Below are 7818 nucleotides of genomic sequence, written 5' to 3' on the forward strand. Positions count from 1 at the left end.
GATTCATAAATACTCACGGTCGAAAGGAATGTACAAAGTCAGAGGGTTTGCAAATAATCAGAAAGTTTTATTTGTAAATTACACACTTCATCCTAATCTCATTCTACACTCACATCCTACAGTGCAGAAACCACAACAAGGATGTTTTTCCAGTGCCGCCCTACAGTAGTTCATTACCCGCAGTCCTGGCCAGACTCAGCAGCCGTGCAGTTATCTGTGTTCGAGCCACACGCTAGGCTGATGCTCTGGGATCGGGATGCTCGGGCTGTCCCCGCGGCGGGCAGGGCGCGCCCCCCGCAGCCCGGCGACCCGGCCCGGCCCGGCACGGCCCGGCCCGGCACGGCGGGCAGCGGCGGGGCGGCACCGCGCGGCCTTCGAATAACAGCGGGACCGCGGCTCCGGGAGCGGGACCGCGGCTCCGGGAGCGGGACCGGGACCGGGACCGCGGCTCCGGGACAGCGGCTCCGGGACTGCGGCTCCGGGACCGGGACCGGGACTGCGGCTCCGGGACCGGGACTGCGGCTCCGGGACCGCGGCTCTGGGACCGCGGCTCCGGGACCGGGACTGCGGCTCCGGGACCGCGGCTCTGGGACCGCGGCTCCGGGACCGGGACTGCGGCTCCGGAACCGGGACCGGGACTGCGGCTCCGGGACTGCGGCTCCGGGACCGCGGCTCCGGGACCGCGGCTCCGGGACCGGGACCGGGACCGGGACTGCGGCTCCGGGACCGGGACCGGGACCGGGACCGGGACCGGGACTGCGGCTCCGGGACCGGGACTGCGGCTCCGGGACCGCGGCTCCGGGACCGGGACCGCGGCTCCGGTATAGCGGCTCCGGGACCGGGACCGCGGCTCCGGTATAGCGGCTCCGGGACCGGGACCGCGGCTCCGGGACCGCGGCTTGGCCCACGATGCAGGAGATGAAGACAGACACGAATTCCCCGGCCTTACGGTAAGGGCAAAGCTGACGCGAGGCGGGTCCCGGTGGTTCCCTCGGCGGGTCCCGGTGCTTTCCTAAGGACGGGCGTGTGGTTCTTCCTTCCCCGGGGCTTGGCAAAGCCGGAGCCTGCGCCAGCGGCACTGGACGGCCGCGTTCCTCGCGGGTTCCTTTGCTACCCCCAGCGCAGGTTTGAGATAACCTTCTCCTTGTGCTCGGGGCAGCCCCATCCCGCGGCCCCGAGCCTCCGCAGGCAGCCCAGGCACTGCGGAGATGATTTCCGAGGGTCTCCGGAACAGCAGCGAGGGATGCGCGTCCCTTCCTCGCCCGATTCCTCCCTGATCTAGCTGGTGGGCCGTGGGGTCCGGTTCCCGTTGAATCCGTGCCCGCGGGGGTGTGTGCGTGTTTTCCAGGCAGTTTTCCAGGGGTCAGCTGGGATGTGAGTCCGGTCAGGTTAGACGGAGACCATTCTCTGCCGAGCCGCGGCTTTCCCGAGCCGCGCTGGGGCCGGGGTGATGCGGGGCCGGGAAGGGGAGCCGCCGCCTGCCAGCCCCGCCGAGAGAAGATCAATAACTTTTCTCTTGTGCGTGGCCGCTGGCTCCCCGGCCCTTCCTGGCCTGCCAGCGCTCATGGGGAATATACCCGTGCAGATCTCACACCAGGAACCAGTGTGTTGCAGACTGGTTCTGGTAAAACCCAGCTCGACGCTGGTGGGACACGGTTTTCTCCGAGGGTCTGCATCCAGCGCTGCTCGAGTGCCCTGTGCCTTTGGGTGGATTTTTAGGGAGAGGTCTTGGCTGTGCCACCAGGTGGAGTGACAGTAGTTGCTGAGTGACCCAGCCAAGGGTTTCAGGCAAATTGGAAGGAGGGCCTGTCCTGCTGAGGATCCTAAGCTCCCCACCTGGGCTGACAGCAGTGGGAGCTCCGTAGTCATGGTGTGGATGTTCAGGTGCAATAGAGGGTGAGGAGCCCCCTCCTCATCTGGGTGACTTTTTGGCTCCCAGCAGTTCCCTCCCCTGGAAGACTACCAGGGTGGCACTGGGGACAGCCAGCGTGGAGGCAAAGGTCGCTGTGAAGGGGACCTGGCAGTGATCCCAGATCCTGTCAGAGCAGCTCATCCCTGCTCCCACCCAATGCAGTGATGCCCAGAGAGCTCCCTGTACCTCAGCAGGTGGTTTTTTCACTGGCAGCTGTGGGAAGGGGAGCTGGCAGTGCTTCAATGGCTTGGCCACTGCCTTGCTGGGCAAGAAATGTTAGTGACACTTGGAGGTGAGAGGGAGGGAAGAAGGCACAGCAGGAGAATGAGGAGCCCGAGCAGCAGTTTTCCACTGACCCCATGTCAGGATCCTAATCTGTGGGAGTAGACCTGGCTGCTGCTCAGCATTGCTTCCCACTCTGTGCCTGTGGGGAAGCAGGAGGATGCTGGCTGCTCCTGCACAGCTGGGATATCCCAGATGCAGGGACAAATCCTCCCTTGGTGGGTACAAATGCCTGGTGCTGGGCACGAGTTGTTTAGTAACATGGTTACTATATTTTTCTTTTTTGTGTGTGTGTGTGTTTTTTTGTTTTGTTTTTGTTTTGTTTTGTTTGGGTTTTTTGTTTTGTTTTGTTTTGTTTTGTTTTGTTTTGTTTGTTTTTTATGGTTTTAGGTCTGGGCAGGGACCTGACAGGCTGGCCATGATGTCTCTTCACAGTGTAAGCGTTGTTGCTCTCTTTGGTTGGGTAAGGTCACCCTCCTGTGCCAGAGCTCGCTGCATACATGGGACATGGTACTGGCAGCTTTGGGGCATGATGCTGGGGCTTGTCACAGGAGGGATTGTGGCTGGGGCAGGTCCTAGGATAGCCAAGTTCCTGCTGTTTCTGGGCAGCTGGGTGTTTGCAGCAGAAGTCTTGCTCACCCTTGAGTGACCACAAATGCTGGAATGGCTTGGTCTGGTTATGGAAACTGCCTGGGAGATGGAGCTGAGCCTGAAGCAGGTAGCAGCTGTACTGTAAAGGGGTTGTTGGATCTGTCTCACAAAGTACTGCTGTGTCCAAGTGAAAACTCATAGAATAGTTTGGGTTAGAAGGGGCTTTTAAGCTCATTTAACTAGAATGCCCTGCCATGGGCAGGGAGACCTCCCACTAGACCAGCTTGCTCCAAACCACGTCCAGCCTAGACTTTAACACTTCTAGGGATAGGACAGCCACGGCTTCTATGGACAGCCCTTACAGGGAAGAATTTCTTCACAATATCTCATCTAACCCTGCCCTCTGTAAGAGAGAAGCCATTCCATCTTGTCCTGTCACTCCAGGCCTTTTCCAAAGTTCCTCTCCAGCCCTTTTGGAGCCCCTTTAGGCACTGACAGGGGTCTCCCTGGAGCCTTCTTTTCTTCATGCTGAACACCCTTGGGTCTCTCAGCCTTTCCAGAGAAGAAGGGCTCCAGCAGTGTGATAAATGGGACTTGTGCCAGACTCCCAGATATGGAACTGTGGGGATCATGTTCATCTGTTCCTTGGGAAGGGGTGGTTTGAAGGGGTAGATTTACTTTCCCACCCAGTTCTTTCTGTCCCTACCAGGACTGGAGATGGCGAGTGGCAGGGTGCAGCGTTGTCTTGGTTTCTGCCTTCTGACTATCCCTCCTCATTTCTAGGTGAACAGCACGAAGGTTTGTCCTGATCCCCTCAATGATCTGTCCCAGCTTCAGGACTGTAGTGACTTCATCAGAATTATCCACAAAATGTGAGTATGGGGAGCTGTGTACACATTTCAAACCACACAGCTGGGTCTGCACCGTCCCTGGAGCCATGGCCTCAGCCTCCAGGAGCTAAGGGGCTCCTGTCTTGGGCAGGGTGGGAGTGGGGGTCTTGGGGTATTTATTCCTCCTTGGCATATGAGATGCTGGGATCTCCATCTCCTCTGTTCCATTGCTCTGCCTGCAGAGCTGTTGGGTCCCACAGAGCTGCCCAGGGATTGCTTTGGCCAGAGTTCCTGTCATTTGAGACTTGTTGTCACATCTGGCCCTTAACATATGGGCACACCTGGGCAGCTCCTGAGTGCTGCTGCCAGTGGCACAAGGGTTCCTGCAGCTACACAGGTGATTATTCATTTCTGTTCATGTCCCTCTGGTGAGGGAACAGCCCAGCAAGTTTTCCTGAGTGGCAGTCTTGGGATCCTGAGGAAGCCTTGTATCTGGAAAGCAGTGTAAAGAAGGACAGTTTCTGCCTCATGAAGTGCTTCTGTTACCAGGGGATGTCAGGCTGCTGCTGAGTAGAGTGTGGTCAGGATGGAGCCTGTGTGCTCTGTCCTGGGACCTGAGGTGGCTGGGCAGGGGTGGGAGGAATCCCTCCTTCAGGAATTGTGTTTGTTCCCTAGGATCAAGGGACAACTTATGGGCATCAGAGGTGGGACTAAGCCTGGTGGTTAAGGAGCTGGCAAAACAAATTGAGAGGGTGTGAGGCTGCCATGCATTGCTTTCAAACCCTTCCGGAGGGAGGCTCACTGGGAGCCTGTCAGCTATAATTACCTCCTGTGCAGGGCAAGGAGAGCCTGCCTGGAGCAGGGATCTGCCTGCAGTGGGTGGGGAGGAAGGAGCTGCACCGCAGATATATTTAGTCAGACCTGGTTAATCTCCTGGGTCTGTGCTCCAGCTCGGATTAGTGGGATCCTGGTGGCGTGTGCTCTCTAAAGAGGCCTGGCCATGGCTTGATGCAGTGGAGTGGCAGCAGGGCAGCTGCCACAGCAGCTGGCTGATCTGAGGAGCTCCTGGTGGCACGAGGGGAAGTCTGTGAGGAGGAGCAAATCCTCGTGGCAGCCCCTGTCCCAGGCCAGGTTCCTGGTTTTGGCACTTTGGGAGTAAGTGACAGTACTGAAGCAGTGCTGGTCAAGCATGATTGGTGTGGGTTTTGGGCATGCCATTTCTGAGCTGCACTTGTGTTCAATGACCCTTGTGGGTCCTTTCCAACTCAGGATATTCCATGAACTGGTGGCTGCTCAGGAGGAGTGTAGTCACAAATAAGAGCAAGAGGAAGCTTTGGCCTCCCCAAAATCCAGCAAGAAAAGCCCCAGGGTCTACGCATGGACTGCCCCTGTGGTACTTCCCGGCCAGAGGGGCCACCACAAGCTCCCTGTGCTATGCTGGATGGGCTGGCAGGCAGAATAGGAAGCAGTGCAGGGGGGTGTTGGCTGCCCAGCTCCAGCTGCTCTCCCAGCAGGGAGATGCCAGGGTATTCCTGTTGGTCCTGGCTCTGCTGGCCCTGGTGTGGGGATAGAAGGCAGAGCAGTGCCCCAGAGCCAGCCCCTGGCTCAGCAAACCCTGCTGCACAAAACTCAGTGTTGGTCTAATCCCTCCAGAAGGAGTTAATGCAAACCTTGCACTCTTCCAGCCACAGGAGCAAGGAGGGGGAGTCTGTGCTGGAGCAGCCACTGCCAGAGAGGATCTCCTTCATCCATGGTTCCCTAAAGAGTAAGACCCTCAGCTGGTGCTGGGGAAAGTGACTGCCCCTGCTCGGTGCCCCTGACCTCTGAGGGAGTCTGGTCTGCTGTCTGCAGCTTCCCCCTCTGTCGCTGTGGAGTAAGAAACAACACAGACTCATCAGAAGGCTGGCTTGCACAGCATCTGGCTTTACTTTGAAAATCTCTCTTTTATACACTGTTCTGTACAGAGAGACCAGATTGGTCAATTAATCAATGCATTTCACCTGATTGGCTAATTAACAAAAACACCTTTCTTATAAACAATCTTTGAGAAAAAAAAAGGAAAACACAGAATCTCAAGATTGGAAGAGACCTTCAAGTTCATCAAGTCCGACCTATTCCCTGACACCTCAACTAAACCATGGCACCGAATGCCACATCCAATCTTTTTTTAAACATATCCAGGGATGGTGACTCCACCACCTCCCTAGGCAGACCATTCCAGTACTTTATCACCCTTTGTGTGAAAAACTTTTTCCTGATATCCAACCTATATTTTCCTTGACACAGCCTGAGACTGTGACCTCTCGTTCCATCAGTTGCTGCCTGGTGAAAGAGATCAACCCCCACCTGACTACAACCACTCTTCAGGAAGTTGTAGAGAGTGATAAGGTCACCTCCAAGTCTCCTTTTCTCCAGGCTAAGCACCCCCAGCTCCCTCAGCTGTTCCTCATAGGACTTGTGTTCCAAGCCCCTCACCAACCTTGTTGCTTCCTCTGGACACGCTCAAGCATCTCATTGTCCTTCCCAAGCTGAGGGGCCCAGAACTGGACACAGCACTCAAGTGCAGCCTCAGCAGTGCTCAGTACAGGGGAAGGATGACCTCCCTGCTCCTGCTGGCCACACCATTCCTGAGACAGGCCAGGATACCACTGACCTTCTTGACCACCAGGGCAGACTGCTGGATCATGTTCAGCCAGCTGTTTACCAGTGCCCACCCAGGTCCCTTTCTGCCTGGGCACTGTCGGAACCCCGGCCTGGTTCAGGGGCTCCATGTGGTGGAAAAGTCTCTCCTCCAACCCATGCTTCCAAAGAAAACTCAGCAGTCTCTGTTGTTTGGTCTCAAGGCAGTTTATTGCAAGTTATCTAAAAGATTTTCTTCTCGGGCTGCTGTGGTTTGCTCACAGCTCAGGCAGAGGCACACACACACCCTGACATCCTCTCTGACCCCGACTGCTTCTTCTCTCCCCGCCCAGGGCTGCTGTTATCTTTTATATGGCACATTACGTGTTACATGGTTACAGTTTTTCCCCAATACCTATTACCTATATTAAAAGGTGCTCTTCTATTCTAAACCAATCCATAAGTGCCAACATCATCAAGAACATGGAGACAAGGAAGAAGAAAGAGGAGGAACAGGACCGGCCTGCATTCCTCCATATTAAAACTTCTGACCTCCATGTACAAAGTAAAATCCCCCCTGTACAGGTGCTAAAACTCCCTTGTACAATACTAAAAAATTCTTCCCTCTACTTTGTAACTACTTCTACTATAATGTCTAAACTTTTATCACTTCTTGTTCTTCCTGCAAGGTTGGTAAATCATTCCATGGCTCAGATCCAAAATCACAGCTGTTTCCAGCTGCCTGCCAGGGTCTCAAATGCTTCTGACCTGGGCCTGGAACTTCCAAAAATGTCTGAAGGACATTTTGAGTTCCAACATCTCCCCCTCCTGTTTGAACCAGAAACACCTGTTTTGCCACTTTGTTCATGGCCTGTCGAATGCACAGAAAAAATGCATGGCAGAACAAGCAGAAGAACTAGAAGCCCTATAAAAATATAAAAAGCTACTTTCAAAAGCTCCCTCCACAATGGTGAGAGATTAAAAAAGTTAATGAAATCATCCCACCAGGATCCTGTAACTTCTTTCAATTTGCTGATGCTGGTTTGTATTTGCTTTATATTTTCATGGGTAGATTTTGAGTGATCAGAAAAGTTCACACAGCCCATCCCCTCAAATTCTTCACACCCATGCCCATGTGATAGCAGCAAATAATCAATTGCCACCCTGTTCTGAAGTGTGGCTTGTCTTGCACTGTCGATATCTGTTAACATGTCACTCAGTGCAGAGGAAATGGGATAAGTGTGTTTGCTCAACCAACATGCTATGTGCTCCAATTGTGTCAAGGCCACCCCTGATGCTGCTTGGGGTGAGAAAATTGCCACTGGAATTCTCCGAGCCTTGTCCCAGATATAAACTTCATCATCACAATTTGGACTGTATTGCTCAATGGATCTTTTTTCCCTGCGTGTCTGCTCCCTTAAAATTTCCAAATCAGGGGTTATCAATGAGAGTTCCCCAATGCTGCATGGGCCACCCTTGATTTTTGCCGGGATAGCAGGCCAAATTCTGTCCCTGAAGATTAAAAACACTACCTTTGGTAAAATGGCTGGATTTTGGAGGGATTGTTTGCTCATCATTTTGGTG

This window comes from Lonchura striata, chromosome 2 (assembly GCF_046129695.1).
Source record: "Lonchura striata isolate bLonStr1 chromosome 2, bLonStr1.mat, whole genome shotgun sequence".
NCBI classification, from domain to species: domain Eukaryota; kingdom Metazoa; phylum Chordata; class Aves; order Passeriformes; family Estrildidae; genus Lonchura; species Lonchura striata.